We start from the raw sequence: 23,406 nt of genomic DNA on the forward strand, positions 1-23,406 counted from the left end.
GTTTAAGTTAGGGATGACTTTATTAGTGGATGGAACTGGTAATTGTGCATTGGAAGAAAGAAAGTGGTGTAGGCCAGAAAGGTGGATAGGGAATTTGGAGGGAGAAAACTTGGTAATGGAAGTGGTAGATGAGAGAGAGGGATGGAAGTAGGAGTGGAGATAGAGGCAAAGGCGATGAAATGATCAGAGGGAGAAGGAGCAGTGGAAACATTAGAGGCAGAGAGTTGAAAGGAGATGAGAATAAGGTCAAGGGGGTCACCATTTGAATGGGTGGGCAGACAATGGACAGAAGAGAGCGTGGGGCTAAGGAGAAGAGAGCTAAAGTCAGTGGATGGAGGAGTGGAGAGAGAGGGGAGGTTAAAGTCACCAGTGACAATGAGGTGAGGATGGGGAGGAAAGGAGTCAATTAGTTGGAAGAAGTAGTCAATAAACTGACCAGCAGGACCATGTGGCTCATGGAGAGATTTAATATGAATGCCATAGTGAGCAGTGATTGTGGAGATATCCAGATTGTGGAGAGCTATCTATTGAACCTGTATTTTGGAAATGGCAATCTCCTAAAATGGCCGCCACAGCATAGTGCCTAGTCCTGATCTAGATGCAGGACATATAAATACTGTTATTGCTGGCCATTCTGCCAAGCGGGCAGGGAAGGGATGCACCTCAGAGTTTTCTAAAATCAAGGTATTTTTCTCTGCCTTCACAATAACGACCGTGAATTTCAGACAAACCTAAATATAAATAATTGTCCTAGTGGATTTCGCTGTTCTGCTTTAAAATGCAACAGTTTTCGCTAAACAAACAGACGAAGAAGAGTAAGTAACCCAGAAGAGCATTTAATTTCATACAAGCAATGGCTGCACAGTTTCTACATTGTACAACTATAGAGGATTTAGATTAAAATTAAAACAGATGTTCGACCCACAGAATCTAAATTATATGTTTGCTTTACGATGAAAACTGAAACATGGTATTGCTCTGCTCTGTTTTTTAGGTTTACCAAACTTGGGGAATGTGAGCACAACAATCCTCTTGGCCTATCTGGGATAGTCGTTATAGGAGGCACCGCATTTACGAAAGAACCTAACACAGGTACAATTTCCACACTCAACTTTCTCATGAACTACATACACATTTACTCCTGCCGCCACAAAGCTTTAAGGCTTATCCTACGTTTTTAGTTTCCTCTCCAGGTTTACACCTCTCAACACACAAGATTAGCAATGTAATTAAACTTCAGCCACCCACCTAAATGCCCAATATCTGTTGAGTTTGTTACGGCTTTAGGTTGCAAAGTATATATATATATATCCTGAACATTCCATATATTAAAGTAACATTTATTGCATTTTTTATTAGATTTACACCCAACGCGTCAAAGAAGACACCTCATAGGATAATGCCACTTTCACTTTAGAGCCTGGGGAAGAGTGGGTTGAATAGATGCTTCATAGTCAAAACATGTCTTGTCGGTCAAGAAAGAAGTCATGGGACCTCAAAGAGGTGTTACACTTGTATAAAAACAGTGCTAAATTTAAAGCTTATTGTGTTTATAGTGTTAAAAGGTTTTGATGTAACCAAAACACGTTAAGTAATATTGTGAAATTCTTCCAAAAATTATGTTTCACTGCAATTGTGTAAAATCAGCAAAAGGTGTTTTACATAATGATGTCTGTTTATTATAAATATGAAAGAAGGAAAAGCAGAAATACTATTTGTTCTTGTTTTTGTAAATTCACTATAAAGGCTATCACTAGTGTTTAAAAAATGCACATTCAAAAATGTACTGGGTGTACTTTAAACACTGACTATGGCTTATTTTTTTTGGGAAAAATATATCCTAATGAGAGATTGGTCTGATATCTGGAAACCTTTTAAATAAAACAGCAAGCAGCCTTCCTTTCAAAAGATTTCTGTACAACAAAGTGTTAAGCAGAATAGCTGCAGTCTGGAGGGGAAAAGGTTGTTTAGGACACAGACGCAGAAAAAGCAGCGATAGGCACAGCGATGGACAACAAATATGAACAAGTGATGCACAGACTGACCGAGCGATGCAATGTAAAAGCAGAGTTCTCAGGCACTGACTGTGGTCTTAAAACCGAAAACAGAACCACCTGAAGAGCTTAAATGACTGCATAACAGCACTGAGAGAATGAGCAAGTGCATGCCAGTTTAGAGCAATAACAGACACTGTGCTGAGACATCTGTTAGTCAAGGGGTGCTGCGGCAGCAAAAAGCAGGACAAACTACTACAAATTAAGAATGTCACAATAAACAGACAATAATGATCTCAGAAAGCACACATGAAGCAGTTTTGCAGAGGAAAAAGAAAAAGAACTGTGAAAGTTACTGAAGTCAGAAGGCTACTTTGAGGAAAAGCGATGCACACAGAAAGAACAGAAGTTAACATAAACCAAAAGTGCAAGAAAGGATGCTAATTCTGCAGAGTCTCCCCTCTTGTGGCAGGCAACAGAGAATACCCACCCAGAGGCAAAACTTGTGCAAACTGTCAGAAAACTCAGGCCACATTGCCAAAGTGTGCAGAAGCAAACCCGTAAAGAAAGGAAGAAGCAAGGATCGGCAGCCGCGACACCCAAACGCCAGGCACTATGAATCTCCGCCAATGCAAACACTGAGCAGAGAAGGCCTAAAAACCAAACGCAGATATTCTAAACAAGGTTCCCCACAGAAATCAATGAAAAGGAGCGCAACGTGACTGTCGATTCAGGCGTGCACATCACCATAATACGCAAAAGCACCTACAAAGAAATATGAGGAGACGAGAAACAACTCACGAGAAACAACATCAAGCCAACATGCACAGCGGTGGTAAGTTGCATTTACTCAGATACATGAAAGGTGCACTGAAATTCAAGGACAGAATTGCCACATGGAAGGTGTATGTAACAAACCAAGGGATTCCATCTTAGGTGGTCCACATCTGTAACAACCCAAGAGATTCCATCTTAGGTGGTCCACATCTGTAACAATCCAAGAAATCCACATCAAGGAAATCTGGACATACAGCTGAACCTCAAGGCCAAGGAACAGGTGATGTCCATTAAATGACCCAATCTAGAAGACACACGCAGCAAGCACCAACGGTGTTTACACCAGTGATAGGAAACTGAAAGCCTAAATGCACAGCATAACATTTAAAAAAAGAAGTGTTATGCCTCAAACAAAAGGTGAGGCTTTACCTGAAACAGCAAAGAAAGAGCTTGAACAGATGCCCACCGTACTCAACGCGGACGGCATCATAAAAGAAGTAGAAGCCACACATGGATAAGTTCTGTGGTAATTACAAAGAAATGTGTAAAAACTAAGACTATGCATGGTCCTATGAAGCCTCGACCAGGAAGTAAATTGTGTACTTTCCCTTGCCTTTATGGTAAATCCAGCCTTTAACAGCACTTGGCGCTTCCCCTATAGATGCTTAGTTATTCTGAAAAGAATATTTTTTGTGAATTTGTGGGCGACAATGTCAGACTCTTGTGCCCTGAGGCTGACCAGAAATTAGCAAAATGAAAAACTCTCGAATCCGATCACGTTGCGCCTCCACTTTAATATAATGTATTCAATGTGGTGTAATTGGATATATTTTCTACTCAATTTCAAATATTAACTCATATTTGGAGTACTTGCGTCTCAAAATTCGATACTTGCTTCACTCCTCAAAATTCAATACTTCAACCACAATTTTTAATTTTTGCTTTCTCTAATTGAATTTATTTCATTCAATGTGCCATTATTTATTTGACTCTGCTACTGAATTGTATTCATTCAATCTGTAGATGAGGATGTTTCCCCCTCAATTGTTAACACTTGCTCCTTATTGTGTTTCTGGAATTGATATATTTCCTTTTCTCCACAAATGTGAAGATCCGCTCCTCAAAATTTAAGTGTTTGCTCTTCTTCACAAATGTGCATATCTGCTCCTCCACACATGTTTCACCTCCGATTAACCCTAGGAAGAGATTAATGGACTTTGACTGTTAGAAACACATGGCAGTATATTTGTAAGTAAAATGACCAATATTGCAGAACTTTATGGTAGTCTTAAAATACAATAAGTAAATGTGACTGCCTGGTTTGTCTCAGCTGCTAGGACTATCACAAACAGCAGGAATCGCACCTCCTGATGAACCGTCAGATGGAAAGACAGGGAAACACATTTTGAGGAGCAGATATGTACATTTGTGAAGAAGAGCAAACACCTACATTTTGAGGAGCCGTTTTTCAAATTTGTGGAGAAAAGCAAATATACAAATTTCAGAAACAAGCACTAAAATAAGGAGCAAGTGTTAACAATTGAGGGGGAAACATCCTCATCTACATCAGATTGAATGAATACAATTCAATAGCAGAGTCAAATAGTTGGTCCACTAATCTGCAACAATGTAGTAATTTAGATTTTGGGGACGGGACAGGCCAGCCACCTGACATGGAAGAGCCAGTAGAATAACATGGATAGGTATCCATATAGGCTATTAGGCTCCTGACATGCAATCCCACACCGTGATAGGTTTTTGGAGAGCAGACTGAGTAGTGACAGTGTAGTTGAACAAAAGTGGCCCGCGCACCACTTACTATGTGACATGCTGGAATTTTTCTGAGTTCTTTTATCGATCCTTGTTGGTTTTGGCTGTAATAAACCACAGTGTGTACTTGCCTTCTGACTGAGTTCTCTGTGTATTCTGGGGGAGGGAGTTAGACCCTCCAAGTCCGCGGACTTCCAGTATCGCTCTGGCATACCCGGGAGTCCATCCCAACACAAGAATGAAAATATAAGGTAGGCTACAAAAAATGTAATCGTTCGTTGGAAAAGTAGAATTTCCTCTGAACTATAATGTAATGTCATGTCGTGTTAATAATTTGTGGAGAATAAAATAAGTGCAACACAAACTATAGTTTGTGTGGAGAAATGGAATGCATAAACATCCATGACCATATGGCCCTTGTCCCCCCAGTCCTGATGTGTATTATGTTTCTGTGCATTCTGTGTCGCCTGGCATTATAATGTGGAAAACGCAACTACAAGTCCCAGAATGAGCCTCTTCTAACTCATGATGGCAACGGCAACTCGTGACGAATGGCTATAAAAGCAATAACAAGCTGCACGCGCATGACTAGTCTTGCTTTCCTATGTGACTTCATACAATGAACTCCCCTCTCCTCCCAGAAGCGCCATGCCCAGCCACCAGGATTGCAAACGGCGAAGCTGTCCCTGCTGGATCTGGAAAGAAATGATCAACAGTGCCTGGGTTTCCATTCGACTCATTCATTTTCACTCTTCAGACATCGCCTGTTTCTTGTGTCTGTTATCAGAGCCAGTAATAACCCGTTATCAGAGCCAGCTAATCCTGGATTTCATCGCCCACCCTCCATTGATAAACATAGAAGCAATGTTGCTCGCCGGTGCACCTCTAAGCTAATGGCGGCGTTCACTGCCTAATTAGTGATATTGAAATTAGAAAGGGAGCCAAAATGGAGCAAATAGCAACAGAGGAATGGCTGCATGCGGGGCTTGAACAAAGAGACCTAATTCTGACCTCCATGCCCTGTCAGACATTCAATTTGACCTGTGGGTCGGAGTGATGGCAGACACAGTGGCGTGTGCAGTTGCCGGTGAGGTGGTTGGGGGTGGGCACCTTGCCCCTGCATTGCCTCTTTTCATAGCTAGGCCGGGGCATTGGCAGGACACTGGAGGAGTTCCTGCTCAGCACTTTCATTAGCACTGATGGGCGGGAGGGGGTACTATGAGCAGGGACGTTTGTCCCTATAGAAATGTGAATAGCATGATCAGAAGTGAGAAGGGTGCACAATGCTGCAGGCTTCAGAAAATAATAACTATGGCCTGGATTCATGGAATTGTTTGCATGGCGCAAAGTGGCTTTGCACTGTCAACAAAGACCCAGGCCCATGGAAGCATGCAAAGTGCACATTGCACTGCTCCACCCTGATTCATGGAGCAGTGAAAAGTGTATTGTTGCAGTGCAAAGTGACCTTGCAAAGCAAAAAGACACTTTGCACGGTTGTGCAAAGTCATTTTGCACCATGCAAAAAATTCCATGAATCATGCCCTGTGGCTTTAAAACTCAAGGGGGATTTTTTATTTTTTAGGCTCACAGTAATCTGCATGATGCTATTCTGATTTTGCATGCAGGATGGGGAGAATAAAACTAAAGCCATACTCTTATTGCTCATCATATTTCTATGACGAATGTATATAGTGTAAAGTTAGTTTACTATGAAAGGTTAGTTCCTTATGTAATGTGCTTTGTTTCCAAGGCATTGCTAAGAATAAAGTAATATTTAAGCACATTAAATGCAAAGCAAAACCTTAATAAATATCTTTATCAACTAGACCTGGAAGATGTGCTCAGTTGCTTAAATAGTCCATTTAACCAACAAAGTGTGTGATCCTAGGCAGATCATTTAATCACACTGTGGGCCTCATTACAACAATTGCGGAATGGGTTTAACGGCGCCGCTAATGGCGGCGGCGCCGTTAAACCCATTCCGCAATATTACGAGGTCCCCTCGCGGGGACCTCTCTGGACGTCTGGTTTTACGTTTTACCAGACGTCCAGAGCGGGTCCCGCGAGGGGGCCAGGGAGCTAACAAAGGGCCGGTCGTAATCGGCCCGTTGTTAGCTCCCACACCCATTCCCATTGAGCCGTATGGGCGCTCAAATGGGAATGGGGAAGGACCGGACCCGGGTGCCCTGTAGGAGGAATTACTGGGCCCTCCAAACTCGGAATGGGCCGGTAATGATATGATATGATATGATATGATATGATATGATATGATATGATATGATATGGCATTTGTAACGCGCCTATACACTATTCCCCATTCAGGGAACCCGGACCCGATTTTGGAGGCAGCCATGCCCTTATTAAGGGCATGGCTGCCTCCAAAGTCGTAATGAGGCCCTGTGTCTTATATGCAGCTCTGTAAGTAATTCACTTCATAGCTTATGTTAATATATCATGCTATTTAAAAAAGCACAATGAATATAGAGTTCTTACAAATATAATAGTGCAATTCAGGTATTTTGCACCACAAAGTTATTTGCCACTTGGCTTACTTATCCATGTTGCCTCCAAGTATCAAAGACTGATGTTGCTCCTTGGAAAGTCCTTTTCTGGGAAGTCACTTCTGTTGGTGCAGTCCATATGCAAATTAGGAGGTTTGCATGTATTTTGCCCCTGAGCACCTGGACAGGGCTCTACTAGATGAGTTCCCTGCATCTGTAATGGTCCTGCAGTTTTATTGTTGTTGTTGCTCTGCGTATGTGTTAAAATGCCATCTGCCATTAATGTTACCAAATACATTGACTGGGGGGGTGTAAATGATATTGTATGGAATGGCACGCACTGCAGGTTGCTTCTGATGCGCTACCACATACAAAGCGTCCTGCAAAACCATTTTGTAAAGTGCCACAGAAGGTGGGATATAAATAAAACCCCACAAAGGTGACATGTTATAAGTGAATGCAATGCAGCAAGGCCACAGACTAGCAAGGGGTATGTGACACGTGATGACAGAACCAAAAAGGTCACACGGAGAAGCCAGAGAAGTGTAAACTTGCAAAGAAGGCCAAGGGGCCAACAAAGAGGAATTAAGTTAAGGTAACTTGGTACACAGAGGCAGGAGCTGAAGAGCCAGTCATGGGTGGGCTGTGTGCTCTGACAACTGCGCCTAGACAAGTGAGCACTGGATGAAGAGAAATCAAAGACATTGTGAAACAAACCAAGGAGAGGCATTGTGAGTGAACTTGTGAGGCAACCAGAAGGAGGGTCAGGTTAATCTCGAGGTGTGTTTTACTTTTGAAAAGACCAAAATAACTTGGCAGAGTAAAAATCTTGGGGAAAGAAGCCCTGAGATTTGAGGAGCTGCATGTGTTGTCTTGAGGTTGAAGCCTCAAGACCCCTTTGCTTTTTGAACTGTGTTACTTGGAGCTTGGGGAAAGGAACCCCAAGGACTATTTGGAACTGTGTTGTCTTGAATGTGAGGAACTTGGGGAAGGGGAGCTGAAAGAAAGCTGAGGGCTGGAAGGAGCTCAGACTTTGAGTTAAGCACTGTTTATCTTGTTGATAAGATCCCTACACATTGGCTAGCTTTAGTTGTGAGGGCAAGAGGACGTTTAAGTTGAACTCTTTGTCTCAGACTATCCTTAATTTTGTTCAGGTAGGGAAATCCCACTTTAGCTAGGACAAGTTAGGCCTTCTACCATCCTGACATTTCGGTTAATAAAAATCTTTTGTTTCAACTTTAAGTCTGTTGTCTGTGTCTTGCTTCATGATACCTTCACAAATGGTGTGAGGAGTGGGATGCGGCTCAACTGATACAAGTTGAGGGCCCCTGAGATTTGAAAAGCTAAGTGCCAGAGCATCAGACCCATTAGTAACTACCAAGGACTCTATTGGGTTTGATATTTGTAGTAGTAGGGATGAGACAATTCCTCCAGGTGACAGAAGATTTGATACTTATTCCACCCCTGATACATGCATAAGACTAGCACCCAAGTCAGAGCTGGCATGGAGATTTGGAATAGATGTATTAGCGGGAGTGATAGAACCAGACCTTAGAGGTGATGTTAAGGTATTGCTGCAAAATCACGGAAATGACCCATTCCAAATTCATCAAGGTAGATAAGATTGTTCAAGGGGTACTTGAGAAAGCAATGTTCACCAAGCTTAAAGAAAAATCTGGGAAGGAAAGTACAGACAGAGGAACTCGAGGATTTGGGGAGGCTGATGAGACAACAGGTGGCCCTCCCAACCCTGAACCCAGAAAAGCTAAAGAAGAAAAGTCTGAAATACTTCCTGACTTAGCCTTTACCCAGAGAAATGACCCATTGTTGGCGGAAGCATTTTTGCAAGTAGTGTTGGAACCAGAAGATCAGGGGAAAGGGGGGGGGGTTCTTTCTGAAACACAGGCTTCTTTATACAGGAGACACCACTGAGGAGGAAATGGTAAAAACACAGTTGGTCGCTAAATGTCACAAACAGGTGGTCCTAGAAATAGCCCATTCACATCTGACAGGAGGTCATCTGGGGCAATCCAAAACTCAAACACATATAGCAAACAAGTTTTGCTGGCCCGGAATTCACACTGACATTCAAAACGTAATTCAAGCATGCGTCATTTGCCATGAAACTAGTATACACATACCACCACCAGCTCCCTTAAATCCATTGCCAATAATCGAGGTTCCATTTTCCCATATTGGTATGGACATTGTGGGATCCCCCTAGAAATGTCCAAACTGGGAAATAAATAAATTCTGGTTATTGTAGATTATGCTACATGCCATCCCAAAGCCTCACAAGTAGGGTTTCCGATGGAGATACTGACTGACCAGGGGTCTACTTTCATGAGCAAAATTATGGGCGAAGCTAAAGAACTGTTACACATCGCTACCTTCGGAGCATCTGTATACCATCCTCAGACAGATGGTGGGAAGATTCAATAAGACCCTCAAAACCATACTCCAAAAGTTAGTTGAGCAGGTTGATAACAACTAGGAGCAAATGATACCCTGGGCTTTGTTTGAAGTCAGGAAAACCCCCCAAGCCTAGACATGAATTTCCCCATTCGAACTCCTCTATGGAAGAGAACTGCCGGATGTTCTAGATATGTTGAGAGGGAGACATGGGAAGAGAGAGAGAAAGCACCAAACCCAGTCTCTCAAACTGCAAATAGAATGAAAGAACATATGACAGCAGTTAGATCACTAGTCCAGACTCATATGATTAACCCCTTAAATGCCAGGCTATTATGCATGTCTATGCAAAAAGGATGAGCATACTCGTCCTTAAAGCACAGGAACAACAAAAGATGCTCTATGATAAAAAGGTTTCATTGAAGTCCTTGTCCATAGATGAAAGGGTGCTGGTACTCTTGCCTACTTCTGAAAACATGGACATATGAAGTATTAGAACACGTAGGTCCTTGCAACTATAAGATCTCACCACCTGACCGCCGTCTCAATACCCAGGTTTATCACGTAAACCTATTGAAGGAAGGGAAGGAGAATCCTTCAGAGTCCCTTGTGATAATATTATCCTGTCTTTTACCAGAAAACACAGACATTAGAGCCTTAATTTCACAGGACCTCAACAATAATCAGAAACAAGACTTGTATGACCATATTAGGCAGTTCACTGATGTATTTCAAAAAGAACCTGGGAGAGTAAAGGATATATACCATCACATCCGCACTCCTGTAGGCAAAGTGGTACATTTGAAACCCTATTGGCTGCTCGAGGCTAGTAAAGATACCATCATTCAGGAAGTTAAGAGCATTTTAGAGGCTAACATCATTGAACATTCTAATAGTCCTTGGTCCTCACCTATTGTATTGGTGGCAAATCCTGATGGAAGTTGGAGGTTTTGTATAGACGTCAGAAAGGTGAATGCCATTTCTGCCTTTGACACTTATCCAATGCCCCGTATCGATGATCTGATAGATCGGATGAGTAATTCTGTCTACCTTTCAACATTTGATCTAATGAAAGAATACTGGTAAGTTCCTTTACATGGTCCAGATAAAGAGGAAATTGCTTTTGCCATTCCCACAGGGTTATTCCAATTTAAAGTTCTACCCTTTGGTCTGCATGGTGCTCCTGCAACCTCCCAGAGACTAATGCACACAATTTACAACCCTACTCAGAATTTTGCGGAGCCTATATAGATGACATTGTCATACACAGACAGACATGGAAAGACCATTTGAACCACTTTTACACTGTAATGAGAGTGCTGAGACAAGCCGGGATAACCGCTAATCCCAAAGTGTAAACTGGTCCAATCTGCGGTTAAGTATTTGGGATTTTTGGTAGGTAATGGCATGGTTCAACCCCAACAGGAGAAGGTGAGAAGTTCAGGATAACCCCACTCCAAAAACAAAGGAAGATCTAAGAGCCTTTTTGGGACTAATTGGGTACTATTGCAGGTTTATTCCGAACTTTTCCAGCGAAACATCTAGATTGACAGATAAATTGAAAAATGCTGAGCCCCAAAAGATCAAATGGGAAGAGGAAGATTAAAACTGTTATACAGCCTTGAAACAAACCCTATGCCAAAGCCCCATTCTAAAAGTGACAAACTTTTCCAAAGAGTTCATCCTCCAGACTGATGCTTCCTTACTGGGATTAGGAGCAGTTCTATAGCAAAACCATGATGGTTTTGAACACCCAATTTTGTATATAAGCAGTTGTATATAACCAGAAAACTCCTTCCCTGAGAATAGAACTACTCAATCATCGAGTTAGAGGCTTTGGCCATGAAGTATGCAATGATTCATCTAAAGTATCACCTCCTGGGGTGCACGTTTTACTTAATAACAGATCACTCTGCTCTAGTGTGGATCAGTCAAAGGAAGGAATCCAACCCTTGGGTAATGCAGTCGTTCCTGGAGATTCAACGTTACTGCTTCACAGTGGAATACCGGAAGGGTCGAGAGCAAGGTAATGTAGACTTTATCTCGTGGTTTCCATGTGAATCACCTCGGTCCAACCAGCATTGGGGAGGGTATGTGAGAATCCTGAGGGTATTCTCACTCCTAAGCCCCCTGGATCCTCTTCTCAGGTGGCCAGGGAAAGGCCATCACTTTTGGATCCTGACCCTGGGGTTGGAGAAGCGAGGGAGGATCTCCTGGGTGGAGGGTCCTCAGAGTTTGGCGGTGGGGTACCTGCAGGTGAGACATGGTATCCCCCTTTCACTAATAATGACCAACCTAACTCTCCCCGACCTTTATGGCTTATTGCAAGACCTCCCCCCTCATTTCCCCATATTTGATGTTTAAGAGTAATGGGACAAGGAAGATGCCTGCAGAGAGTTAGGCATGTCCCTTTAATCATGGTCAGGCAAACCTGAGTAAGGACCCATACCTGCAACCTGTTAACTGGTTGCAGGTGTATAAAATGAGGGTCAGAGAACAAGAGGACGACCAGCCGGAAGCAAGGAGGAAGCTGCGTGGGAGAGACCAACAGAGGATCCCTTCATGTGTGGAGGCAGCCGTGAGGGGACCAGAGCTGGAGCCAGGTCACCGGCAGAGACCCCAGGAACTTGTGTGGGCAAAGACAAGTGACACAGGTGTGGGGCCCACCAGCCCAGGGTGAGAGCAGCAGGAGCTGCAGGCACAGCCGGTGGAGAGAGGATCCAGTCCACGTCAGAGAGAACCCTCTCCATTTGCCGGCATGCAGAGAAGACTGCCCGACAGGTGAGTAGGGCTTGCATCAGACGGCCCGCCAGCCCCGCAACCATAAAGGAGGCTGTGACGGCCATCCGAGGGAGCTGCAATCAGCCGGTGAGTGTCGAGGAGAACACGGTGCACCGGGGGGGATCCTAACAGACAAGGAATAAGTAACAGTCTTTGAAACAAGTGCAACACATGTTTATTGAATGTTTATTGAATACTGAACTGCCTGAAAACGTACAGATGAGCATATGAATGCTGTGTAATTACAGAACTGAATGGAAACTTAAACCTAAGGATAATGAATGCCTTTTAAAAACGAGATTGAATGAAAAGGTGAAACTAAACAAAACAGAAGTATATTGAATATCGAACTGAATGAAACCTTTGAAGTTAAATACATTGAATATTGAATACACTGAATATACTAAGAATCTTATGGGCAAAGCAAATCTTGAAGGACCAATAAAGTGCCCAAGTGAAAATAAACTACGGAAAAGGGTATAAGTGTAAAAGAGTGCCACAGAAGGTGGGATGTGAATAAAACCCCACAAAGGTGAACTTTTAAGGGTGAATGCAGTGCGGCAAGGCCACAGACTATCAAGAGATGTGTGACACGTGATGGCAGAATTAAGAGTTTGATAAAGGGAAGCCAAAGACTTTATTTAGTTTTGTTCAGGTAGGGAAATCCCACCTTGGCATAGATCAAATTAGGCCTTGTACAATCTTGACATTTAAGTTAATAAATATTTTTGTTTGACTTTTAAGTCTGTTGTCTATGTCTTGCATCATGATGCCTTCAGCGAAGCTTTGGAGGATCTGGATGTACTCCAGTAGGTAATGTCCTTCCCAGAAGGACATTAATGCCACTCCACAGGAAGCTGGCCTGGGAATAGGCACCAAGGGCCCACCCATTCATAAAAGGCTTGGCCTCACACCAGAGTGCTGCATTTCAAAGGGCCTTTGAGCCTATTGAGAAGGCAAGCTCTGTACAGATAAAGGAAGATCTTGTTTCTCTCTGCCTCTATCCCTCCTTCCTGTTCCCTCCACTTCCTTTAGCGCAAAGCAGTTTGGGTGTGATGTCAGAAGGGCAAAGTGCCTTTATTTTAAGAGTAGGGATTGGACTCCAAAAGCAGGCTAGATTTTAAGGGCGGTCAGGCTAGGAGACATGCTCGCTTCAGCGGTGGGAGTCAGGAGGGACCCAGGGCACACACCTATGGCCACAAGGGCGGTGGGTCTAATCTGCTACGTACCCGAGGAACTTGAAGAGAAAATATGTAGCAAGGTCTTTAGCAACATTTTTACTTTACTCGAGCTGGAGCAGGTAGGGTTGGACATAGTAAAGGAGGCCAAGAAGGAGGATGACAGGGTTGATAGCAGGAAGAGAGTGAGGAGGGAAAGAAACATCATGAATTGGCGATATGCCTTTAGAAGGCTTCTTATCCCGAGTGTCATATACCTGCAGTAGTGTGGTACCAGTGACTGTGGGGGCAGACACTACCCCTCTATCCCTTGGTCAGTGTGGTGCCAGGACCAGTGGGGCAGACACTGCCCCCTCCAAGGCTTCTTATTCTGAGCGTCATTTACCTGCAGCAGTGTGGCACCAGTTACTGTGGGGCAGACACTACCGCTCTATCCCTGGACCAGTGTGGTGCCAGGACCAATGGAGCAAACACTGCCCCCTCCTGGGCTTCTTATTTTGAGCATCATATACCTGCAGCAGTGTGGCACCAGTGACTAGGGGTTTGGAGTGGGCAGACACTACCCCTCTATCTGTGAATCAGTGTGGTGCCAGGACCAGTGGGGCAGACACTGCCCCCTTCAGGGCTTCTTATTCTGAGCTTCATACACCTGCAGCAGTGTGGTGCCAGTGACTGTGGGGGCAGACACTATCCCTGGATCAGTGTGGTGCCAAGGCCATTGGGGCAGACAGGGCTCCCTCAGAGGCCTCGTGTTAGGAAAATGAATACCATCAGCAGTGTGGTGCCAGGGCCTGGGGGGACAGACACGGCCTGATGATGTGTGCCTCATGGTACTTCTTCAGCAGTGTGGTACCAACGACTGTGGGTGCAGGCACTGCCCCTCTATCCCTGGGTCAGTGTGGTGGCAGGGTTTCTGAGGCAGGCACTGCCTTCTCCGAGGCCTGGTGTTAAGATAATATATAACCACAGCAGTGTGGTGCCAGGTTATGTGGAGCAGACACTGCCCCCTCCAGGGCTGCTTATTCTGAGCTTCATACACCTGCAGCAGTGTGGCACCAGTGACTGTGGGGGCAGACACTACCCCTCTATCCCTGGATCAGTGTGGTGCCAGGACCAGTGGGACAGACACTGCCCCCTCCAGGGCTGCTTATTCTGAGCTTCATACACCTGCAGCAGTGTGGCACCAATGACTGTGGGGGCAGACACTACCCCTCTATCCCTGAATCAGTGTGGTGCCAGGACCAGTGGGGCAGACACTGCCCCCTCCAGGGCTGCTTATTCTGAGCTTCATACACCTGCAGCAGTGTGGCACCAGTGACTGTGGGGGCAGACACTACCCCTCTATCTGTGAATCAGTGTGGTGCCAGGACCAGTGGGGCAGACACTGCCCCCTCCAGGGCTGCTTATTCTGAGCTTCATACACCTGCTGCAGTGTGGCACCAGTGACTGTAGGGGCAGACACTATCCCTGGATCAGTGTGGTGCCAAGGCCAGTGGGGGCAGACAGGGCTCCCTCTGAGGCCTCGTGTTAGGAAAATGAATACCATCAGCAGTGTGGTGCCAGGGCCTGGGGGGGACAGACACGGCCTGATGATGTGTGCCTCATGGTACTTCTTCAGAAGTGTGGTACCAACGACTGTGGGTGCAGGCACTGCCCCTCTATCCCTGGGTCAGTGAGGTGGCAGGGTTTCTGAGGCAGGCACTGCCTTCTCCGAGGCCTGGTGCTAAGATAATATATACCCACAGCCGTGTGGTGCCAGGTTATGTGGAGCAGACCCTGCCCTCTCCGAGACCTGACGGTGTTAGGATATACCCTCAGCAGTGTGGTCCCAGCCAGGGCCTGTGGAAGCACAGAATGACCCCCTCCAGGGTCTGCTGCTGTGAGCCTCAGCCGCATCCGTCCTCTCCCAGGACAGCCACCCTCTGCATTCAGGCATGGCTGACCTTTCCCTTCCAGCGCCCCCTCAATGTGGCTGTCACAGGGTCTGCTCCAATACACAATACACTAGGCCCTAATTCAAAGCTCGGGGTGACCCTGGCATCCACAGGGTTTGGGCCCGGTGGTGCACACAATAGCCTAGGTCGGGAAAAGCCAAAAACCTCAAAGGTTGTAAACAAACTCATGAAATGGGCGCACAAAGCCCCGTGCAGCGGTGATTCACGGCCCCCCAAAAGGTACGAGCAGGCCCACCCGTTTCCAAGAAACCCGGGAGCCTGTGTGGTTGCCATGACAAATGCCATTAATGACACAGTGGCCCAGAGAAAGAGGGGAGTTTTATGAGCACCAGCTGCCCCCGGTGCCCTTTCCTGCCTAGCACAGTTAATGGCGCCTTGAGAGCATCTTCCAACAGCATAGCAATGGGCACGGCCTTGAACTGGCGGGCACCCATGCACACCTGCCAGCAAAACCATAACCAAGGCCAATTACAGGGGGCGATTATAGATTCCAGGCGGCCTCCTTAGAAATCAGGAACGGATACAAGTGAAACTATCTAAAAAAAAACAAAAACACCAGATCCAGACAAAATGTCAACCCTGTGCCAATGATAATGGGCAAGAAAAGACAGCCAAGCCCAACACCCCATTGCACTTAACCACCCCAGTCGGCACTTATGGACATCAGCTGCCCAGGTTTACAATGGACGTGAACTTATCACTGTGCACAGCCGATATAAAGTGTGTGCCAACCAGGTGCAAGTGGGCATAGCCATGAATCTTACATGTAACGCAGAAGACCCAGCCACGCGACGGCGCCCAATCGCAAAGTGAAGCACGAAATGCCCCAAAGAACAGAAGAGCATGGTGCTGTGGGGAGTGTAAGGGGCGGAGTCCTAAAGGCTGACTCACAGTGAGTCAGTCCCCCATCGTTTTTATTTCCCCCCTCACAGTTCAATGACCTCTTTTTCCAAGTTAGTCCCCATCCAGAGCCAGGGTCGGACTGGGCCATAAAATTGTCTCGGCCCCAGCGTTGCAAATGGCCATTCATTCCTTTTGTGACGCTGTTTGAACAGTAACTAAAGAGGAGGCTTTGTGACGCAAATTGTGCATTTTACAGATTATTCAGCAACACTGGTGAAAACTACGAGCCGCAGAGTGAATTAACAAAGCGCCCACTTTGACATAAGAAACGGCCCACACCAGCATTTTGTGTTTTTGGTTCGGCCATGGGCCTATTGCCCTATAGGCCAGTCCGAGCCTGTCCAGAGCCTCAATGGCAATGGAACTCAGAGTATGTGTCCGTGGGTGTCGTAAGACCCCGGCCCAGGTGTTCCAAGGTACCCTGTTTAACCTGCTTGGTTTCTAGTGTTTTCTCACTGGCATCTGTTTGAAATGTTTCAGAAGGCTTCACGCTTCTGCCGCCATTTTGTGGCACGGTACAAACATCCTTTAACAAAATATCTGGGCACAAACGCTTGATACCTGCAGGTGCCCATTCAAATTGCAACCTACCTTTAGAATTCTAGTGACCCTGGACAACAATGCTGTGTTTACCCGGGCAGCAGGCAAACAAGTGTGTACCATGCATGGGCACCGTCCTCGTGAGACTCCAGGGCAGCCATGACTAGATCTTGCCGGATGTGTGAATGGGTGTCTGGGATTGACGTCTGAAGTGTTTGCCTAGGACATTTCACACTATCACTTGAAGCCAAACAATAACATCTTCAATACTTTTTACAACCGCAGAGGATGGGCAGCACCTTTCTGTATAATAATCTAATTCCTTGGCACCCACTTTTCCTTTCTCTATTTCTTTATTTACATTTAGCTCTCTTTTTCCTTATCCATGAATTTCCGGTGTACTTAGGTCTCACTCCGAACCTCCCGCTCTGGGTGAAACACACTGGCATTCGCCACCGATGGGCTGCATGGGATGCCGTTATGTCTTCCTTTTTCTACCAGCCCAGGCTAGAAGCTGACGACCACGAGGGTGCCCTTCCTTTTTTCCCCATGCTGCCTCCCCACCACCGTGCTAGGCTAACGGGGCCATTTACCCATGGTCCTCTTTACCCTCCATCAGGAGATTAGTTTAGGCTCTGCTCAGTCGCCGGAGTTACTGCCACAGCAAAAAGGGTATTTTGCCCCATTGCCGCCCGCATTTTTTGCAACAACTGGCATCCTATTCGCAGCCTCGTCCTCTCCGGACGTCCTCCAAGTTCAGCAAAAAGAGATACCAGCCCATCTCCGACATGTAATAACCAGGCACTCCTAGGTTTATGAGCCCACGCCTGATTGTGCCCATCCCCTTTGCAAAATGTCACCATTGCCATGTTCAGCTTTTTTCTAGACTTCTCAACAGGTGAGTTTGACTTGGCCTCTCTCCACGTGAACCTAGGAATCATTTCCGACCACATCAATTCGCAAGCCCCCATGGCCTTGCTCAACGCCCACATTGTGCCGCACATTTCGCGAGGCAGGAGACCTCTGCCCAATTGCGCCAGGTCATTCCCCCCCTAAGTGGACAATTACTACACCGGGGGGTCCTCTTTCATCAATGCCGCCACTGTTTCATCCAGATCTTCCCATCTCATTCCTTCCTTACCAAACCAGGGGATGTCGGTATTACTCAAGGCCCTCTTTCTTCCATTCCTCCTGTCGTTCGCCCATTCCTCTGCTCTCACTACGAACGAGTGGGCAATCACCCATGCTACCTTTCTGTCATGCGTGGCGTCCTCTAGCATGGGGGGAGAAAGATATTTACAGAGCATAAGTGGAGCACTCTACATTCTGTCGGTCATGATGTATTTTTTTATAGGCCCCTGATTTCCATCCTCGCTTTTTGTGTGGACAGCTTCTTCTCTGGTCCTGCTGAAGAAAGCCACTGCTGCTAAAGTGGTGGCGGCCCATGCCCTGCTTCTCTGGACCCTGCAGGCCCCTATTATGAACTTCAACACGCCCTGCTCTCCAATGAACTCTCTGGCATTTGTTCTTGCCAGTAATCTCCTCCAATGCCCCTTGTACCGCTGCAACATACCTGGGACAACAGAATTGTCTAAGAGTTTCCTTAGAACCCCCTTGGTTTCCCCCAGAGTCACTCCGGTGCCACTGACATCTCTGCCTGTGTAAACAAGACAAAGCGTCATCTATGCTGTTCTGCACACCTGGAATATACCTCGCCCTCACCTCCATATTCAGTCTCAGCCATATAAGCGTTAGGAACCATAGCAGGGCAAGCACTAATGGGCAGTTTGCTGCGTTGCTGTTCACTAACTGCCCTACTGCTTGGTTGTCGCACCACAATGTGGTTTTCTTATTTATCAACCTCTCCTGCCAAATGTGGAAGCTGACTGCGATAGAGAACAACTCCAGAAATGATATGTTCCCCGTCAGCCTCTCCTCAATCCATGCCCCTGGCTTGCGCGCTCTCGCGCACCTGCTCCCTGTCAACAATGGTCAATATCCCACACCTCCTGAAGCATCTGTGAACAGCTCCATCTCCTCATTGGACTGCCATGGCTCCCTCCATACTGGCACCCCATTGTAGAATTGCAGGAAACGCTCCCACACTTGGAGACCTCTCTTCACTCCTGTCCCCAGTCACATGTGGTGAAGTGCTGGCGCCAGCCCCACCGTTTTTTGGGCAAGCCTTCTTGCAAAAGCCCTGCCAGCCGGGATCACCCTGCCTACAAAGTTGAGTTGCCCCATCAGCTTCTGCAACTTGTCTAGGGTTGCTTTCTCTTTCCTCCCCAGCTCTTGCAGAGCCCCCCTAAAATGCTCTACTTTCACTGGTGGGAGCCTGCAGAGCCCCTTGAGGGTGTCAATCTCGATACCCAGGAAAGTCAGGTCCATGGTTGGCCTAACCATCTTTTCCCTGGCCAGTGGGATGTCTAAATGCTCTGCTAGTTGCTCAATACTGCTTAGCGCCACCTAACACCCTTCATTGCCCTTCCTCCCTACAAATAGGAAATCGCCCAAGTAGTGTGCCACTTTTGCCCCTGCACACCTTTTTCTCACTGTCCACTCCAGGAAGGTGCTGAACAGCTCGAAATAGTGACACGAGATAGCTCAGCCCATAGGCATGCACTTGTCGAAATAGGGCTTGCCTTGAAACTGGAGCCCCAGCCACCTAAAGCCCTCAGGGTGGACTGGCAGCAGTCGGAATGCTGACTCAATATCCGCCTTTGCCAACAGAGATCCTCTGCCTGCTTCCTTCGCCAAGTCTAGTGCCTCATCGAAGGAAGTGTACCCCACTAAACACTGGTCAGAATCTAACCCACTCTTTACGGACTCTCCCTTAGGCTAAGAGAGATGGTGGATTAACCTGAATTGCACCTCTTCCTTCTTTGGGACCACCCCTAGGGGGCTAACCACAAATTCTTCGAATTGGGGCACTATGAATGGCCTCTCTGTCCTACCTAGTTTTATCTCCTTTTTCAGTTTTAAATCCACTATTTCCAGTTTGATGGCTGCTGGCTTTAAGTTCTTTGGGACAATCCCGCTGAGCACATTGTGGCTAAGCATCTTAAAACCCTCTTAGAAACCCCTTAATAGTATATCGGCTGCTCCTTTGTCATGATAGCAATTCAGCAGCGGCCGCAGTGTCGCAAGCTTAATGGGGGTTGGGGCTATTTCCCCCAACCTAGGTTCCACCTCCCTTCTGCATTGATTGCTCCCTCTGCTTGGGGACCTGCTGTTCCTCACTTCCTCACCGGGCTGCCGTGTGGTCTCTGCCGCAAGTGCAGCTCCCTTTTTCAAACTTCCAGCAGGTGGTGTCCTTCCCCGATCCGCTCCCCCTGGACCAGACACCACTCCCATCCTGAAAGGGCCACCTTCCTCTGTCGCTACTCTGATAAGTCCTGCCCGCCAATTTGGGTAGTTCCTCGTAACTGGCTGCTGCTCCCTCACTGACATGCTCTTGTGCCCATTGCTGGATATCATCTTGTGAATTTACCCCGACACATCCTCATCATCCCAGTTGATGCTGGGAAACATTTACATCTTTAACCTGAAGCCCTCATCCTATTTGAGCCAAGCATCCCCCCATACTCCTTATGGGCCTCGTGGATGGGCTGCTTGTATGTAATGAGTACAGAGGCGTCACTGGGTACTTCTCAACCATAATGGAGGTGTGCCTTCTAAAGGCATATAGCCAATTCATGATGTTTCATTCCCTCCTCACTCTCTTCCTGCTATCAACCCTGTCATCCTCCTTCTTGGCCTCCTTTACTATGTCCAACCCTACCTGCTCCAGCTCGAGTAAAGTAAGAATGTTGCTAAAGACCTTGCTACATATTTTCTCTTCAAGTTCCTCGGGTACGTAGCAGATTAGACCCACCGCCCTTGTGGCCATAGGTGTGTGCCCTGGGTCCCTCCTGACTCCCACCGCTGAAGCGAGCATGTCTCCTAGCCTGACCGCCCTTTGGTTGCCCCTCTTTCCGAGCCCCCATGCTTCCCCTGGAAAGCCCACTGGTGGAGGAAAGGCTACCTCCTTTGTCCCGTGATCTGCCCTGCTTGGTTCGGGAGCTGTGCACCTCCCCTGTGGCAGCTGGGCAGGTGCCAGTGCACTCTTTGCCTGCGCGCCCCTGCTCGAAGTGGCTAACTCGTTTCCCCTTATCGGGGCCCTCCTTTGTTCAAACCGTGCAATGTTCGTGCTTCCCTCAAAACCTGCCTCCGCTTGCAACCCATAGTTGTCCCTGCAGGAATGTATTTAATCAACCCGTCCGGTCTCATGCAACCCTTTCAGTGCTCTTTATACATGCATTTCTACCATCTTTGCAATTTTCTCACCCAATGCGTCATGTTCTGCCGCTGCCGTTAAGGCCTGTAGCGACTTTTTAGCTCTGCCTTCCACTGTTGCGTCTGGTTCGGTGATTCCCTCTCACCACTAGCTTCTGTGGCTTTCACTGATGCCTTCCTGGCCCTTTGAGGTCTCTTTGCTGCTGGTGGGTCGGTCTCCTCTTCCATGTTTTTTCTTTATAGAGCCACCTCCGTTCTGTCTAACGCATCAGACTATTCCCCTATTGTCTCGCTCTCCTTCTCCTTGGGCTCTGGCCACCCACTCTCTGGGGGAGTATCTCGGATGCAGTCTTCCCCCTTAACATCTTCAAGCAATACCACTCCTTCCTGATCCTTCTCTTCCTTTGCTGTAGTCTGCGCTATGAGCCAGTCCACACCTTTGTCTCTTGCGGCTGCTCTTATCCTCCTCACTAGGTCAGCCATCTCCTCGGTATTGTCCATATTCCTTTCTTTATTTATTTCTTAGGTGCCCAAGACAATGCCTCTGAAGATCCCTGGCCCAGGCCACCCTACTTCTTCCTCAGTCCTTTCCCCTCCTGCTCGGCCCCTGCCACACTGCTGTGCTTCAATTTGCTATGCTCCCAGTTATTGTGCAGCCAAGCCCAGCAATTCCAGTTATTTGTAATTATCTTTTTTTTTTTGTAAGTACTCTGACCAGGAAGATAAGTGACGATGAAGACGGGGCACATGAGTTTTCCTGACAGGTGCCGCGCTGCCCCAACAACCAGCAGGTTCCTTCGTGCTTGTTGCTGCTTAACTTATGCCTCCGTGCTAGCTGCAACACTGTTAGCAACACCCCCTTGCTTTCTTCTCTTCAAGTTTTCAGAAAGTACTGAGACAAGGAAGCTGCCTCCTCAGTATGCATTCCGGACAGTCACAATGTCTTATTCCCAAACCAAAATGGCTGCCATGCAGCCCCCACGGGGTGCAGTCCTTACTTTATTTCCGTTCCCCTGCATGCAATCCTGATGCCTTGGGCTAGTTCTCCGGCCTCTCCCAAGATGGCTGCCACGTTTCTCCCACGATGCTTGGGCCTTTCCTGTAACTCTTCTTAGGAAACCAGATGCATGTTTCCTCTACTCAGGGGGCTGGCACTCAAGCAAAACTTTCCTTTGGGATTCCTTCATGCAACCAAGCTGCTGGGGACCGCAGGCACTCACTGATGTTGCATTTTGGTGCCGTGCTCGTGCGCTCGCCCTCGGTTGTCCTACTCGGCCAAGGTGGATCTCCTGGCCCCCATGCCTGGCTCGGTGGACCCGATGCTCCACGCGCCGTCCTCTGCGCTCCACCCAGGACACTGAGTCACTGCTTACTTCCAATGGAGATACACCTGAAACTGCAGCGCAATGTTGATCCTTTCCCTGGAATAGCCTCACAACAGGCCGCCCGCCCGGCCATCCTGTCACAAAGCTCCTGCTTGCCGCAACCAGCTTCTTTGTTAGCTCGATGGACATCTTCTCAGCGTCCCTAAAGCCAACATTGAGTTTTTCTTTCATGGGCGGTTTGGGGGGCCTATCAGCAAAGCACAAGTATGATACCAATGCCACAACACTGGTCCTGTTGCAGGGGGAGCGGATGTACAAAGAGACCGCTGCCCCTGCACAGGTACTAGGTATAGGGGCCATACTTTATGGCCCCACTTTCTTTTCCTGCATGCGCCTACTTACCGAGGCAGCAGGTGGGGTGTGGGAGCACGGCTCCTCCATCCTGTAATGCCTTGGTGCTTTGAGCCCCTTTGGGGCCGTGCCATGTGCTAGCATGGGCCAGCTAGTTCACGGGCTCACCTTCTGTCTAGGATCCTGACACTCTTACAACAGATGGGCAGTAGGTAGTTTCTAAGCCCTACAACTGCTCAAGTATCATCTTACCTTCTTCAGACCTACTGGGCATCCACCTGCACTGCTTCATCCCCTGAGACTACAATGTTGGTTGTGGGAGAGGCTGGATCAGTCACAAACATGTGGTTCTTCTTTCTTCCCCGCAGCAATGTCATCCAGGGTCCTTGCACCGGCCTCCTCGTCCGGGGTCTACTACCTAAACATCCTGCACCTTCTCAGTTGGGCCGCGACTTTGATATATCCCTTTTCCTCCAACCAGAAGCTTGTCACTGGACTTTTCCTCATTAAACATTATTATCTGATAGAAAAGCATTGGGGGTGCAAGCTGAGCACCAAGCGCAACTTGGGCTGATACCGCCCCAAGTTTGACTGCGCCTTTTAGCAAAACCCTCAAACTTGCTTCTTGGATCCACCCCGTTGAC

This window comes from Ambystoma mexicanum, chromosome 10, assembly GCF_040938575.1.
Source record: "Ambystoma mexicanum isolate Mex_15411 chromosome 10, UKY_AmexF1_1, whole genome shotgun sequence".
In the NCBI taxonomy this organism is placed as follows: Eukaryota; Metazoa; Chordata; class Amphibia; order Caudata; family Ambystomatidae; genus Ambystoma; species Ambystoma mexicanum.